Here is a 17,034-nt window from a genome sequence, read left to right on the forward strand (position 1 = left end):
ACATTAAATTTGGGTGAGGTACAGAAAGGAAAGATATAAATACAATAAAATATATTGCATTAAAATCAGAAAAATTTTAATTCAAAAGGAAAAAAGAAAGAAAGAATGCTTTTCCCAAACAACTTGCTTTTTGTGTTTCAGTGAAAAGCCCATCCAATAGGAAGTGTTACTACAAGGAGTACTGTGTCAGAATTTTGAGCTGCTTACTATTTTTCAAATGGAAAATCATTACACATTAGCCTTCAATACAGAAATCTAGTTATCTTTTTTAGACTGTTAGTGTTTAGCATTCTCCACTGAAGTGCTTGTCACTTGGTATTTTCTGGAAGACTCCAGTAGTCCATATCTCATCATTACAAATTTGTTCGTCCTATGTCGAACCACTTAGAATCTTTTTCTTCTTTTTCTTTGTTAAATTGTATTTATTATTTTTATTTTATGTGTATATAAGTGTATTTCTTGCATATATGTAAATGTGCTCATTTCATGCAATGCTCACAGAGGATGTCAGATACTCTGAAACTGGAGTTACAGATAGTTGTGAGCCACCGTGTGGGTTCTTGGACTTAAACCCAGGTCCTCTGCAAGAGCAGCCAGTGCTCTTAACTGCTGAGTCATCGATCCATTGCACAGTCTTTAAATTTTTTCAAACAAATTTAAATATATTCACACACACACACAGACAAACACACGGAAGTGTGGGGGAAAATTTCATATATCTTTCATCATGGACCACAGAGTCAATATTGAGGAAGAAACAGGATGCCCTGGGCAACCATGACATCATTTATAGGATGTCACATTATAATGACACATAACTGCAAACAGCCTGACCCTCAGCATCTGTTTTTAAGCCAGGAGCAGACCTGAGATGCTGAGGCACATGTTTCTTCCACATTCTCTTAGTTTGTCCTTTCAAATAAGGACATTCTTTTTTTTTAAACAGTTATATCCAGCATGAAATGGGGAAGGAAAAAGCAAAAGGATGTCTCTCATCAGATTATTTCCATTTGGCCACTACTGTCCTAGGGACCACACATACTTCCACAAGCTGAGGTTATCAATTTAATCCCTGATGTTTGCATCACAAGTGGGATAATATTTATTGTTTCCTAAGAATATGCAAAACAGCATACACACCCACACTCATACATGGTTTTTGGTCAATGACAAGGAGGGGTCATGAAGATTAAGGTTGTCTGTTGGTTTTAAGATACAGGAGGAGCTCAAGGCCTGCTAGGCCTGTTTATATTATAAACAAAATAAGATAATGTTAACTTTTTGGTTTGAAGATCCACAGCATGTTCATATTGTAAGTTTCATTTCTACAGATAGCCAGGGTAAGGATGGAAATGCACATGGAAGGGAAGGGCACCCGATGACTGAACTAGTACCTGACTCAGTTTCTCTTGATGCTAAAGTAGCGGAACATATCAGATTTCTAACTTGTTAAACATTACCTGGAGAGCCCTGATAGGAAACTCACTTAGCACCAAATCTGAGTCCCGAAGAGCATAGAACTGAGGTGGTTGGAATCATCCTGTTTTAAGAGGCACATCCCTCAAACTAATGATATTTTTTAGTGTAAGGAACTGTGGACGTGAATGTCTACATGCGCATAAATTTAAAAAATTAATTTGGTTGAAAACAGCAAATATTTATTAAAAATCTACCATTTGCAAACAAAATGAAGTCAGTTAAATGGCTGGTTAGTCTAAGGAAAGCATCCAAAAGACTGATGGTTTGACTAAATATACTGCATCAGCTGGGGAGATGGTGTCAGTATTGACTTGGAGATAAACAGCTTCAGTTTTCAGATGGGCACAAGTTTCAGAGGGTATGAACAGACCTAAAACTTTATATATATGTTATGTCTCTAGAAAGTCCATTTGGACCCTTCAGTTCATGGTGACCTCACCTTAAAATATACTATGAATCAGTCCCTGTCCCCTTACGGTTGATCCCCTATTTGTGCAGTCATCATCTCCTTCTGGGACCTTTCAGTCTCTCTGGCCTGCTCTGCTTCTCCTCTTATCTCCTTCCACTAGAATTCTTCCTCAATGCATCCAAAAATATTTTCCAAAATATGCCTTGGAGTTGATTCCACTGATTAAATTACTTCACGATTTCCTCTTTGTTATGTAGAATAAATTTTAGGCTGCAAACCTCAGTCTACTTTCCAGGCCTTGTTTTCCTAGTTTTCATCTGCCCCGTCTTTGTTTTCTGTGGTCATAGCACTTAAGACACACTGGCTTTGCTTCAGGACTTCGAGCATTTTCTGTGCACATAACTCCTTGGAGAGAGAACCAACAAGGTTCTCTCATAGATCATGGGAGTCTAAAGAGGGGTTACGTCCCAATATCTGTATCTATCAATATGGAGACCCAGTGGAGCCAAAAAAGGAAGGGAATGCCCGGAGCTTGCTCCTTGTACGACCTCGCTCATGGCTCCAGCTCTTGCTAAGAAGGACGCTGTGCTTCTAGCTGTCACCTGGAAACCTCCGCTTTAGTGGTATCGTCTCCTCAAAGTCTCCTCAGGTCCACAGCTGGTAACAGTCTTTCCGCTGCTGTCATTTTCTGGATCACCTTCCGCAACAACTTGCTCTTAGATTTTTATTATATCATGTTTCTCCTATTTTAAATACTTTGTTATAACAAAAAAAGTTTTTTCTTTAAGATACCATTATGAAGGTTTTATGCATTCTATTGGCACATTGCCAATAGAAAGGGTTGGGCTGCATTGCTTCAATTGCTGAATCTTCCTAGAAAATAGAATGAGCAGCGCCTGTCTAGGACACGAGTCACAGATTGCTGTGGTCTGTTTTCTATTCTTCCTTACTTCTAAAGCAGGGCCTCAAATTTGCCAAGTTTTGTAAAATTTAGGTATTTTTAAATGCTTCATCAAGAATGTTTTATGGTATCAGGTGTTTGGGAGACTACTAAAGGGACTTTTATTGTATAACATGGCCTATTGTCACAACATGGCAGAATTGAAATGACTTGAAATGATATAGGCTTATCATGCTGTCGAAAATGAAGGCATTACCCAGGTACTGGCCTCACATACTTTAAAGACTGAGTGGACATCTGTCCTTGCCTTAGCCAGATGCTGGCTCCCAGGCATTCTTCCACTGTGACAGCATTGAACACCAGTCTTTATTGCCTTTATAAGTGGCAAACCTTTATTTGTTTCCCTGTCCAAATTCCCCTCTCCTTTAAAGGATATCACCTGTATTAGATAAAACTCTGCCCTAAAAGACATTCTCTCAATTACATTACCTTTAGAAACACCTTATTTCCAATTAAGATCATTGTATTGGTTGCTTTTCTAGTGCTGTGATAAGACACTATGGTCAATGAAACTTATAGAATGAAGAGTTTATTTGATCCCGAGTATGAGACGGTCCATGGCAGCAGAGCAAAGGTGGCCAAACCAGAAAGCTGAACTATCACACATTCAACCAGGCTGAGGAAGCAGATAGTGTCTGGGATCTCTCAAGTACTCTCAACGCCTGTCCCTAATGACATGCTTCCTCCTGTAAGGCCGCACCTTCTACTTCTTACCAAAACAGCACCACCAACTGCGGACAAAATGTCCAAATACTTAAGAGACTATGGAGAAATTCTCATTCAAACCACGACATTCCACTCTCCAGGCTCGTGAGCGTAGGAAATGCAAAATGCATTTAGTCCACCTTCAAAAGTCCTTAGAGTCTTTACCAGTCTCAGTACTATTCAAAGTCAAGAGTCCAAAGTCTTTTCTGAGACTCAAGGCAGTATCTTATCTGTAATCCGCTATAAAATCAAAAGACAAACTAGATACGTCCAACATACAATGGAACTAAATACGCATTCCCATTCCGAAGGGAAGAAAGGGGCCGTAATAAGGACATACTGGACCAAAACAAGACCGAAAACCAGCACGGCAAACACTGAATCCAGCAGCTCCACGTCCAACATCTGGGACTTTACTTCCAAAGGACTTAGATGATTCAGTACCCCAGCTTTGCTGCACGCAACATACATCTCTGTCTTGGGCTGATACCACTTCCTGTATTCAGCTCTCCTTGGCAGATGTCTTAAGTCTCTAGCATCTCCAGTATCATTAGGTCTCCACTGCCAACCAGGCTTCATCCTCAGAGTTTCATGCAATGACTTCTCAGGGTCTTTTTTCTGCAGGGATGCCCCAGTCTGGTTTTCTAGGAGCAGAAAAGTCCTTTTGGCATTTTTTTTTTTTTACAAGTTGGAAGCTTCTCTGGGTATGGTCTTGTCCTGAGGACACTCTTTCCATTGTTCAAGTGCAAATCTCTAGGCCACATCTCCCAAAACCTCCCAAAGCAGCTCCATCTACTGGGGACAAAATATACAAATACTTGGATCCTCTGGGGGACATCCCCATTCAAACAGCTATAGACACATTCTTCCAACTTTGGGGAGGAGGGTGAGCCCCCACTGGAGGAAGGCTGTGGAAGCTGTACATTTTCTATCCCTTCTGCTTTTCCTCCTTGTTTTTTATTGTGTATGTTTTGCTAACTTTTAAGTTCTTCCAACTTTGGGGAGGAGGGTGAGCTCCCACTGGAGGAAGGCTGCGGAAGCTGTACATTTTCTATCCTTCTGCTTTTCCTCCTTGTTTTTTATTGTGTATGTTTTGCTAACTTTTAATTATTTTCTCAGTACAAAGGGGCTCAAACAGTTTTTCTCTATGTACCTTCTGTAAATTTTTGTCATTAACAGTGTTAGTTGAAATTCCTCTATAAAAAATTAATAAGAAGTTCTATTTCAAAAGAAGGAGAAAAAAACATGAGATGTTTTCATCTAAAGTGATGAACACATAGATCTTCTGTCGAAACTGACCATGCACTTCCATGTTGACGCCAAAGATGTTTATTGCCAAGAGACCACACTCACTAAACCTTTATGAGGGGCTGAAAAGTGGACACTTCCTCTCAATACCTGGTGAGGCACAGCCTGCCTTGTAAAGTTCCCAGTGAGTAAGCGGTTCATAATATAAAATATCAGCGTAAACACTGAAAGGACAATATTTTACTTGCTTCCTGGGGATCATGACTTCAAATTCCCTTCTGAATATTTTTTTACCTAAAAGGAATTCATTCACTGTCCCTAACCATAACTTCCAGTACATGATTTTAAGGTCTCTTATTTACTGTGCTGGTTAGTACACTTTTACCTCTTATTTATGATGAGGTAAGTTTTAATTGGAAATAGGCTGGAATTCTTCCAAGCTAGGTGGATACTGCAGCCCGTGCTGTGAATTTATCTCATAAACACCTGCTTGTTGTGTGAAGTTATTCAAAATCATCCTTGAGCTGTTGATATTTTTCCCCCTCTCATTTTAAAACTTTTAAAGCAATGTGAAAGTTGCCAATTAAATCAAGAAAGCATATATAAATCTCAGAATTTTAAAGAGGTAGACCCTTCTTTGGTTAAAGCATAACTGTCTTAACTAAATTATAATTAATTGTTTCCATGCGTTATGAGTGTTCTTAGTATTTTTACCTACCTTATACTTGATTGAAATGATGTTACCCCAGTGTTAAGGAACTAAACAGCAACAACAACTACACAAAGAGTAGAGCCCTGTAATCTGAAGGTGGAAACCTTTGGAAACAATCCAGTATTGTGAGTGCTGGGAGTCTAGGGCTAACGTTTTCAAGAAATGCCAACAATACCATTTTCCTTTTAGTTTGTAGCCAGCATGACCAGAATATTTTCTTTTCTTCCAGGAGATTTTGGAACACTAAGTATTTTGGAGTGAAGGGGTTTTGCGAGGTTAAGTCAGTAAGTCTTACTGGTTTTTGCCTGTCTTTTATAGTACGTATGTGGGTGACTATCAGTGGTAGCTTCATTTTCAGAACAGCGTAAGTTGAGAGAGTCTGAATTTCAGTCGGAATAGTCACTTTTGCACATATATTCCAGTCTCAATTACATGGGCTAACAGAGGGGAACAGCTGCATGACTGACTCAATGAAAGAGCTTAGTCACAATTGTCTTGATTATATGCTGTCACTTTGCTGCACAGATAAGGACTTCCCTTCCTCATTCTTTTTATTTGGCTATTCAGTTAGTTTGTGTTGGTTCATTTTATGATGGGAAGGCAGCCTCCATGGTCCCTCCCAGGTAGCCTGTGACTGGAGGTTTATAATCACAAATGGTGTAAGCATACAATGCAAACATAGCAAACACATAATATAATAAAGTTGGCCATTTTGTGGTTATATTTTGAAATAGGAGAAAAATGGCCATTACTGGCAACCTTTATTCGGAGATCTTCCCTCCTTTTCACTAGCCCAGTCTTACTTTTATGCCTGAGGGAGATAAAATCCCTCAAGGAAAGCCAAGCAGGATGACAGGGCGAATGATGGCCCTGACTGCGGGACCAGGTGGAACGGTGGTGACTACGATCTTCTGTCTACTTCCTTGTTGGTGAAACGGGGGCTGTTTTCAGTCAAATGACTTATCGGCTTTGTGAATTGTAATAGTTGCGTAAACTCAAAGAAGACAGAAGAGAAACACTATTCACAGAAAAATAGTTTCATTAGCCTATGGATCTAAGCCTGTCTGTGTGTAAAGGCCAAATTTCCCTCAGGATCACAGTTCAGGAGTTAAGACAAGTTCAGCATTCAGGGAGATGTCAGTGCAATCCTACTGTGTGCTAAAAGGAGCTTGTGAGCAGCACTGGCCACCTGTCAGCCCCAGTGCTCAGCAACTTTGCTTAGTTATTATGCACTAATTACCAGAGCTGTTCCATGGAGTAGAAAAATGGTTGCTTCCTCTTTGCTTTGAGGGTTCTCAGGGTACGTTAAGTACTTTCCTTTTAGCACACAGTGGAAGTGGCGCGGATCCCTGAACCATGTGTCAGCAGAGTACAAGCCTTCCTTACTACGTCCAGACTGCTCCTAGAACACCGCTTTTCATCTGCATTTACGTTCCAGGACAGAATATAACCTTAAGGTAAGAGAATCAAATGCTGGCAAGTAGACATGCAGGGCTCTTTTAGAAGAAGAAAAATGGATATGACTTGCCCAGTGTCCAGAACATCTTGTAGATTGATCAGTCCATACTCTGGTCCTGGGTGCGGAAATTATACTTCCTTGAAGAATTGAGAAACAGAACTCAGTGCTGTAAAAAGCATGTTATAATTGAATATTTAAAGAAAAATCTTAATTGTAGGTATTTTTCTTATCGTGTTGAGTAAAGGCAAGGGGATAGTAACTTATACAAAGGGAATAAAAACGTTAATTCAAATAAAATGATTTGCTTCTCCATACACTGACTTTGGTAAGCAGTGGTTATGTTATGTTAACATATATGAAAAGGAATGGATTAAGGTGGCTTTGAGTATTCAATAAACTAGAAAAAGCATGAAATGAAAATAAATGTAAAGTACTATTATGAATAAACCATACTCTGACATGACACTGGGTGGCTTCTTCACTCATTAAAAGAACCTGTTGTCTGAGAAACAGCAACTTCAGAGATAATAAATTAAGGATAGAGAATTTAGAGGATGATTAGTAACATGTGTTCCCTTAACTACAGTCGGGTTGGTTGCATGGAGGGCTAAGGCAACAAGGAGGCTGGTCCTCAGAATTCAGCAATATTATTTTATTATTGAACACTCTGTACCAACTCCTGTGACTAGGGAAGGTTTAAGCAAAGGGCTAGAAAACCATAACTTTCACATTAAAAACAGATCCAATGAAAGACATTACTTTAAAAAGAATACGTTAGACATCCACAGGAGAACAGTGAGTGTATGCTAACTAGGCAAATTTCCCCTGAAGGATGGAAATGAGGTTCTGAATGCTTGTTTCTCCCAGGAAACCTATTCATGGTGATAGGTTACAGCAATTTGACATATTTTAGACACTACCTCCCACAAAGGCCAATATAACAGCATAAACAGGTGCCCCAGCATTCTGCCTGGTTCCATGAAAATCTTGGTCACAGAAACCACCTTGTACTTAACTCTGAGCCACCTCCTCTTTTGGAGTGTTTCCAGGCTGTGTCCTTATCTGCTCTCTGTCAAGTAAGGACAAAGAAATGTTCCTGAATGTCAAGGAGAACTCCCACTTGCTTCTAGACCTCAAATGTCATTGGACACTGAACCCCCCCCGGCAAGTCACACTCTGTCTCAATATTTTCTTTTACACTTACTCTGACAAAAATGTATTTGCCTTTTGTCCTAGTTTGTTTCTCCATTACTGTGACAAAACACACTGACCAATACCAACTTGGGGAGAAAAGGGTTTATTTAGCTTACATCTCCCAGGTCACAGTTCATCAGGGAGCCCAAGGTAGGAGGAACTCAGGGAAGGAAGCTGGAAGCAGGAGCTGGAGCACAGGCCATGGAGGAATGCTGCTTACTGACTTGCTCTTCACAAGAGGTGAGTTAGGAGATTCAAATGCATCTATTTCCATAATTGTTTCAAATAGTCTACACCATGGATTTTCAGTGCTCTCCATGCTATCTGTAGATTCTGAGTTGGAGAGCCTGCTCCAAATACCAACAAGCCCATTAAAGAAATAAATCATTTCAATGCTTTTTCTCTAGACCCCACTCCTGGTACCACAATCTGTATTAGTCAGGGTTCTCCAAAGAAACAGAACCAGTAGAATGAATATATATGTACAGAGATTTATCAGCTTAGCTCACAGGATAGAGTCCGAGTAGTCCAACAATGGCTGCACCACAATGGAGAGGCTGAGAATCTGTAGTCGCTCAGCCCACGAGGCTGGATGTCTCAGTAGTCCCAATCTGCAGAAGGTCTGACGAATTCCAAAAGGTCAGTCTACAGCAGCAAGACAACTCACCAGTGAGAGAGAAGGCAAGCAGCAAGAAGCCTGGCATTCTCTTCTCCCATGGCCTTTTATACAGGCTACCATCAGAAGGTAACACCCACATTTAGGATGTGTCTTCCAGCTTCAGATGATCCAATTAAGAAGATCTCTCTCATTTCAGTTAATCCCAGATCCAGTCAAGTTGACATCCAGGATTAGCCATCACATCTTTCTAACACCTTTGTATCCCACTGAAATAAAAGAGATTAAGATAGGCTCCCTTGTAATTACCTTTGTGAATAAACAGCCTGTCTTTCCTCTCTGAGATCATCTCTATATCTGACCATTGTTTCCTGTGGCCTCAGGTTGAGCCCTGAGCCCAAGTAGAAGCAGTGTTTGCAGTGTCTCATGAGCACAACTGCTAAGTCAGGGAGTGGGCCTCACCCAGCTGTGGGTCCTTCCTTCTTTCCTTCTTTCCTTCCTCCCCCCCTCCTCCCCCTGTCTCATGTAGCCCAGTCTTCCCCCTCCCCTCTCCTTTTGACACATGGTCTCCCAAGATAGTAAAGGCTGCTTTTGAACTTCCTGTCCTCCTATCTCAGGCTCCTCAGGCCTGGGATTATGGCCATGTGCCCCTCTAGGCTCACTTTTTCTTATTTGCCCAAGAGTTTCTGTGCTAGTCTATTTAATTTTAATTCCTCACTCTTGAATTTGTGGGGAATCCTTGCCTTAGTTTGTGGTGTCTCCTGCATCTCTGATAGAGAAGTTTGCAGTTGCGGTCGCTTCCAGGTCTGAATCCTCTGAAGGCAAACATTGCTTTGATTAAAACAACAAAATTGACAAAACAAACAAAAACAGTGTCCGGGAGTCCTGAGAGCTTGGTTGTGTTCCTGAAGCACAGCTCATACCTTCTGGTGTTCCATGTGTGGTGTGGGGTTGGGTAGACACAGACCGGGAGACTTGTGTTCAGGGGGGATGGGCTCCTGGGTGAAGGGCTTGAGGCACACAAGCTCTACTTACCACTGTTGAGCGGCCCTCCTGGGATCTTCAGAACTCAGCCTCCTCCACCTGTATGGAAAATGTCTGCTTTCCCTCTGTGCGTTTCCCAGGACCCAAACTCTTGTGTAGTGTCACCAGAGCCACATAGCAGGTGTCTCTGAGGGCTGTCAGGCTTTCTCTGGGGAGCTATTGATTTCTCAAAAATTACTCATACGAATTTTGGCTTAGGAACAAAGGGTTAAAACTGCTTAAACCTAATAAGTGAATGTTTTAACTAGTACAGTGAGACTTTATGTAAAACTCCAGCTCTAAATTAACTTCTGCCAATTTCTTTATGAATTTGTTCTTGTTTGGAGCCTAGAATTTTCTTCACAAATGAAATTTTGTCTTAGAAAAATCAACATCCATTATTAGGAATTTTCCTAAGTCTGTGAAGTAGACAAGTGTTCAGTGACAAAATAAATTTCCCCTTTAGTGTATACAAGTCTGACTTGTCGAAATTTGAAGGCTTTTATGAAGAAATGCCCGTTAGTCAAGGTTGAGTTACAGACCAGTTGAAGCAACTTCTTACTAGAAGGCTAGACCCCTCACCATTGCTCAAAGGCTGTCTCAATTTGTGATCCTAACTTGTGGCATTCAAATTCTATAGCAAATAATGCTAGATCTGAATGCACACTCTCATGAAATTGTATAAAGTGCTATTCTTTGCTTCAACCTGGCAGAGCTTAGCTACACTCTTAGAGAAAGGTTGCACAAACTGATATTTTAACATGAAATTCTCATGACCACAGAAACACATAAGTTCTCTGGCCCAAAGAAGAAGCCCTATATTTTGTGGTCATTTGTCTCTTTTGGTCAGGGGCACATGGGTCATCCTTCCGTGTTTCTGTGGCTGAAGAATTGCTGCATTGCACCAGTACAGCTGCCAGGAGGCCAAGGCTTTCCTTCAAATCTTCAACAACTTTTGCATGGTCTTCAAACAGGAAGGTTTGCGTGTTGTAAGAGACACTGAGGAAAGATGTCTCTAACTTGAAAGTGGGAACCTGTCTCCCAGGTGACTGGTTCCTCTGAGAGGCAGGGCCTGCTGCAGAGGATAGACTGGGGAGGAGTTTTCTATACCATCTTCCATCTTGGGACAGAAGCTGTGAGCCAGGAGGAACATACATTGGCAGTGGGTGTGGAGAGAAAGATGGCCCTGGCGCCTCACCTGCGTGCACGCGAGAGGGGCATTTACCAACCTGGGACGAGACTACAAGCCCAAGATGCATGGGTGAAAATTAACAGAGACTATGGCCCGGCTGGGAGCATCTGAAGTGGCATGCTCTGAGCCTTGGTGCAAGAGTGCTTGCCTCTGTGTAAGTTCTCCCATTTATCCCTTCCCTACACGAGGGCATAAACCATAATACATTCACATAAAAAATATAATATGTTTTTTCTAACTGTGCAAGAGACCCTGAGAGGACTCCGGTGTCAGAAACTCAGATATAAGCCTGGGGAAAGCCGTTAGTTCCAGATGACGTTCATCACCAGTGTCCTCAGTGGAGTTAGATACCAGACCAGCTGGGGTTACAGGAAGACCCTGTCTACAAAAGAAAACAGAAAAATCTGAGGCTTAGCAGGTAAAAGAATTTGCCTTTAAGCCTAATGATCTAAGTTTGATCCCAGCCCCTACAAGATGGAGAAAAAAACTGACTCCAGCAAATTGTCCTCTGACCTCCACCTGTCCACTGTCACACAACTCCTCACACACACACACACACACATACACGCAGACACACAAATAAATAAATGCAATAAAAACTGTTTAAAGAGAAAAACGCTCCTGTTTGCTTCCTTTATTCATTCTAATTTGCTTATGAGTAAATAAAAGCATTTATTGTATATGAATATAAACTCATAATTTATTTCATGGTTGAAAATTCAATTTTATAATCATTGTATTTATGATTTTTATTATTCTTGGTTTTATTAAAAATATAACTATTTTGGATGAAAGGTATATAACAAAAGTATATAAACAAAAGGTCAGATACAATTACTTTAAAAGTAAATTTCGATGAGAAATCTGTCTGATTAAAAACAGATAGTTTTCCAACTCTATCCATTTATTTATAAATTTCATAATTTAATTTTCTTTACAGCTGAATAAAAGTCATGGCACATGGGCACCACATTTAATTATCCATTCATCAGTTGACAGGCATCGAGTCTGTTTCTATATCTTGACTTTGTGATTAAAGCCACTTTGAAATGGATGAGCACATGTTATCCTCAGTGAGGTGACCCAGACCCCATAAAACAAAATTCATATGCTCACACTCATATGCAGGTCTTGGTGTTGAAGCTTTAGGTTTTTCTGCTTAGTTTGGAGTTCCTATAAAATCCAAGAAACTAGTAAAGAACCATTTCTGGGAAGGGGGAAGAGAGATCTTAAGGGAGGAGGCATAGCAGAACACAGGTGACATGAAGGGGAATGGAAGAGGGGGAGATATTTTGTGGGGAGAGGGATGGGAGGTAGTGGAGGAATAGCTAATGCTAATGATGCTTCAAAGAATCAAGCAGAATCTACTACTTTGTACAAACACACACACTGTATATATGAGTCATATGAGTTCAATTGGAGTTACCCTACAAAGGGGATTGTAAACATCTTAGAAGCAATATGTTGCCAAGTAAAAGGCCCAGTGTCAGATGTGGGTAGCTCCCCTCCAGTTATTGATCATTGGTATCCCAGAGACAGCCCCCAACAAAGAATACAGAGCTGTCACGATTGCTCTTGGTTCTACACCAAAACTTGATGGTCAAATCTACTGCAGAAGACATCACATACATTGGTAATGGAACATGGAGAAATCAAGTTGACACTGACCAGTAGTGGCAGATGCTATACAGCTGCTGAAAGAAAAGGGCAGTCATCAACAGTCACACACAGATGTGAACCCTGGGAAATAAAGTAATAACTGGTGTGGCAAGATATGTTTGTTGCTCATTGGTGCAACAGTGCCACAAATACCATGAATTAACCAGTTTCTTTCTGGTTGGAGTCGAGGCCTGATCCTCGGGAGGAGACACATGCGCAGTACTGCAAATCTGGCCAAGAATCCGTGGCTGGTGATCTCACAGGCCCCAGAGGTAAACCAAGCACCATAATCAGGTAAAGGAATGTAGTATGGACTTCTCTACCTTTAGATCAGTGCAGATGTCAGACCTCATCAGAGAAGTTTCCCTGTTCGCTGGACAGCAGTTAACCCAGAACTCACAATAGGTCAAAGTGCAGAGAATAAATGACTGTGGATTCCTCAGCCACAGATGGATGCCTAAGTCACATATCTTTACCATGGACCGGGGATCATCTCAGAAGAGGGGAGGAACATTGCGGGAGCCAGGGGAGGGGGAGAACTGCAGGGAACTGGAAGCTGGACTTGTGAACTCGCAGCAACTTCTGAATCCTCACCTCTAACTGAAGCGTTTGACAGCGTGGCTTCTAGGGGAGGGAGAGTCAGTTTCATTAACTGGGTGGCTCCAGGTTGGTGGACCAGTCTCCCATACCCAAACATATGTGGTCAGCACAAATTGGAGTCAATGGGTTATGAAATTAATAAAAAAATGGCACAACGGTGAGAAGCAGGGAGTTGGGGGCCAGTCTTGGAGGAGTAAAGGGGAAGTGTTGGGTTAGAATGTGACCAAAATACATTGCATGGGATTCTCAAAAAATTAATACAAATAGCCATTACTTAAAGTGAGTTTTCATATTCTCTGACTTCAAAATAGGCATTGCACTTCCATCAAATCAGACAAATTTACCTTAATGACAGGCGGTAGACATATCTGAGACTCATAAATGTATGATCACTCAGTAGAAAGAGGAACAATTCTCAGAGCTTGCCTTCCAAAGCATAGTAGGTTAGTCTCAAAGCTTAGGACGTCCGTCGGGGTGGTTAAAGCATTCGAATAAAAATTCTTCTGACACTAAACGATGGGCAAAAGCACAGTATCTCAGAGTTTCTCCAGAATTTCATTCCAAAGACAGCACAGCACCATCAGCACCTTCTCTGGATGGAAGATGTCACCTCACAAAGCCCTGCTAAAACTTGTCCCTCTGCTCGGTGTCACAAAACAGGTTGTTAACTTTTTATGGCTAATTAATTTTTGTATTTTTTATTAAACTTTTGTGTATTTCATACAGAACATCTTAATCATCTTTATAACCCCTTCCCCACTGGCACCCTCCCATAGCCCCAACACACACTGCATTTCATGCATTCTGTCATTTATGTTATATTAAGCTCAGTATTTTCAATCATTTTTACAATTTATTTTAGTTCTTTTTTGGCCAATATTAATAGCATTGTAAGATAAAGAATAACAGTTTTTCTTTGTTTATGTTGGGGCATTCAATGCTACAAAAATGAAGATTTTATAAATTAAGATTCAGTCCCCTCAGAACATATTAACACGCACACTCACACTTGCTCACTCACAGACAATCCACACACAAACAAGTACAAAACACACTTGCAAATACAAAAACATACATGCACACAAGTATGCAGTCTCAAATAAAAACCCACAAGCAAACACACACATACATACAGGCACATACACACACTGTCAACAGCCTTCACAGGAAGTAAGCAAGCAGTACAACCAGGAAATGATGTGGTTCTGGTATCTATTTGACAAAATGATGAAAACAGAACCAAATGACTGGAAAGGACCAGCCTGTGTCCCTTCCCCTACTATTTTATTTATTTTATTTTTATTTATTTTTAATAGTTTATTTTTATATTTTTATGTGTATGAGTATATTGTCTGCATGTAGGTGAGTACACCCATGTCATGCAATGCCTGCGGAATTCAGAAGAGTCTGTTGGATCCCCTGGAACTAGAGTTACGGACAGTTGTTAGCTGCCATGTGGGTGGTGGGATTCAAACCCGGCTCTTCTGCAAGAACAGCCAGTTCTTAACTGCTGAGCCATCTGTCCACCCCCACCCCCCTCACCCCACTATTTTATAACCGCAGCTGGCTGAGTATACCACCTGGCTACACCACCTCACAGTGATCCACCTTCACAGCGGTGCTTTCTACTGTGATTTTTGTCAGAAGTCCTTAATGCCTGTACTGTAGCGTTCTATGAGATGACACCAGTAACATCCTCTGACATCCTGTGAGCATATTGAGATGTTAAACACTTTCTTCATTTGAATTTAAAGAAAATACATCAAAAGGAAATGAAATTTTATGAGTACATGTGTTGCATTTAAAAATTTTTACTGCTTGACAGGTCATACATGCACATAATGTTCAGTCACTTCACACCACCCCCATTTCAGTATCTTGTCCCACCCCTCTAGAAACCTTGTTCTCAGTGAGCTTGTCCTTTCTGCATGTGGCCCCTCAGCTGAATTAGAGTTTCTTGCCCTAGAGTGGATGGAACGTTAGTTTGAATTATTTTCTGAATTATGATGGACCTCATCCTCAGTTGTCAACTTAACACAATGTAAAATCACCCAGGAGGAGACTCTCGGTTAAGATTTGTGGAGGTCACGTTGGCATGTTTGCCTGTCTGGAGGGGATTGTCTTGATTGCATTAAGTATGAAGACCCAGCCTGAAGTGGGCACCACTCCCTGGCAAGGAAGCACAGCAGTAAATGGGTCGCATTCATTTCTGCCTGGTCTTGAGCATGCCTGCGACTTGACTGACTGGCTGATTCAAGTTCCTGCCTCCCTGCCGGGGTGGACTCGAGCCTAAAATTCTAAGCTAAAATGAATCCTTTCTCTCCCAAGTTGCTTCTTTGTCAGAAGAGTGTGTCACAGCAACAGAGGTGAAACCTGGCAGCCATGGGCAGTCCTTGCCTGACAGAACAGCTTTGCTCTCAGGGGACCATGGCCATGCTGCATAGGATGGTGAGCTCCACAGAGCCAGCGACCAGTGAAACACAGCTGTGGCCCTCCCAGGACTCCCTGCTCTGAAGGGCACAGAAGACCTATGTTCCTCCTCCAGATATGTATCTATGTGCTCTTTTTCAAGAAGTAATGGTTACATTTTGCCCTAGTTATTTTTCTGTTGCTGTGATAAACATTATGTCCCAAAGCTACTTGGGGAGTGTTCTGGACAGCTTTAGTGTCAACTTGACACACCTGGGTTGAGGGAGCCTCAATTGGGGAATTGCCTCATTGAACCAGCCTGTGGCCATGTCTGAGGGGCATCTTCTTGATTGTTGTGTGATGTGGGAGGGCCCAGCCCCCAGCCCACTGTGCGTGGTGCCACACCTGGGCAGGTGGGCCTGTGTTACATAAGAAAGCAGGCTGAGCAGGGGCCAGGAGAGAAAGCCAGTAAGCAGCATTCCTCCATGGCCTGTGCTCCAGCTCCTGCTTCCAGGTTCCTGCACCGAGGTCCTACCTTGGGCTCCCTGATGATCTGTGACCAGGGAGATATAAGCTAAATAAACCTTTTCCTCCCCAAGTTGGTAGTGGTCAGAGTGTTTTGTCACAGCAATGGAGAGACAGACTAGGACAGGGAGGAAAGTGTTTATTCCCTCCTTACGCGTCACAGTCCATCATGCAGGGAAAAGAGGGCAGGGGCTCAAGGAAGAGCTGAAGCAGAGTCCATGAAAGGACACTCCTCACTGGTCTTCACTCAGACTCACATTCAGCTCCTTTTCTAATATATCCCGGACCACCAGCCCAGGGTTGGCACAGCCCGTAGTGGACTGGGCACTCCCACATCATTTGTCAATCAAGAAAATGGCCCACAGACAAGCCCACAAGTCAATCTATGGAAGAAATTTCTTCAATTGAGGTTCCCTCTTCCAGGGGGAGAGCTGAGGACCAAGATTAGTCATCACACATTGTAAATTGGCATATGTGTGCTTACATGAGCTCAGTAGACATTTATAGTTTATAAGGAACACTCGAAAATACAAAAGTGGTGTCTAAGAGAGAAAAAAACTTTCTGGAGTCAGTATGGTGCTGGGGGTGGGGCTCACTTGGTAGAATGCTTGCCTAACATGCATGAAGTCCTGGGTTTCATCCCCAGAAACCCATAAAAAACTGGATATGGTGGTAGACCCCTGAAATCCCAGGATTTGTAAGATAGAGGCAGGTGATTCAGAAGTTTAAGGTCAACCTTGAATACTTAGCAATTGTAGGCTGACCTGTACTACCCTGTCTCAAATAATAAATAGAAATGGAAGGAAGGAAGGAAGGAAGGAAGGAAGGAAGGAAGGAAGGAAG

Source organism: Nannospalax galili, unplaced genomic scaffold (genome assembly GCF_000622305.1).
Source record: "Nannospalax galili isolate Female #2095 unplaced genomic scaffold, S.galili_v1.0 scaffold15, whole genome shotgun sequence".
Classification (NCBI taxonomy): Eukaryota; Metazoa; Chordata; class Mammalia; order Rodentia; family Spalacidae; genus Nannospalax; species Nannospalax galili.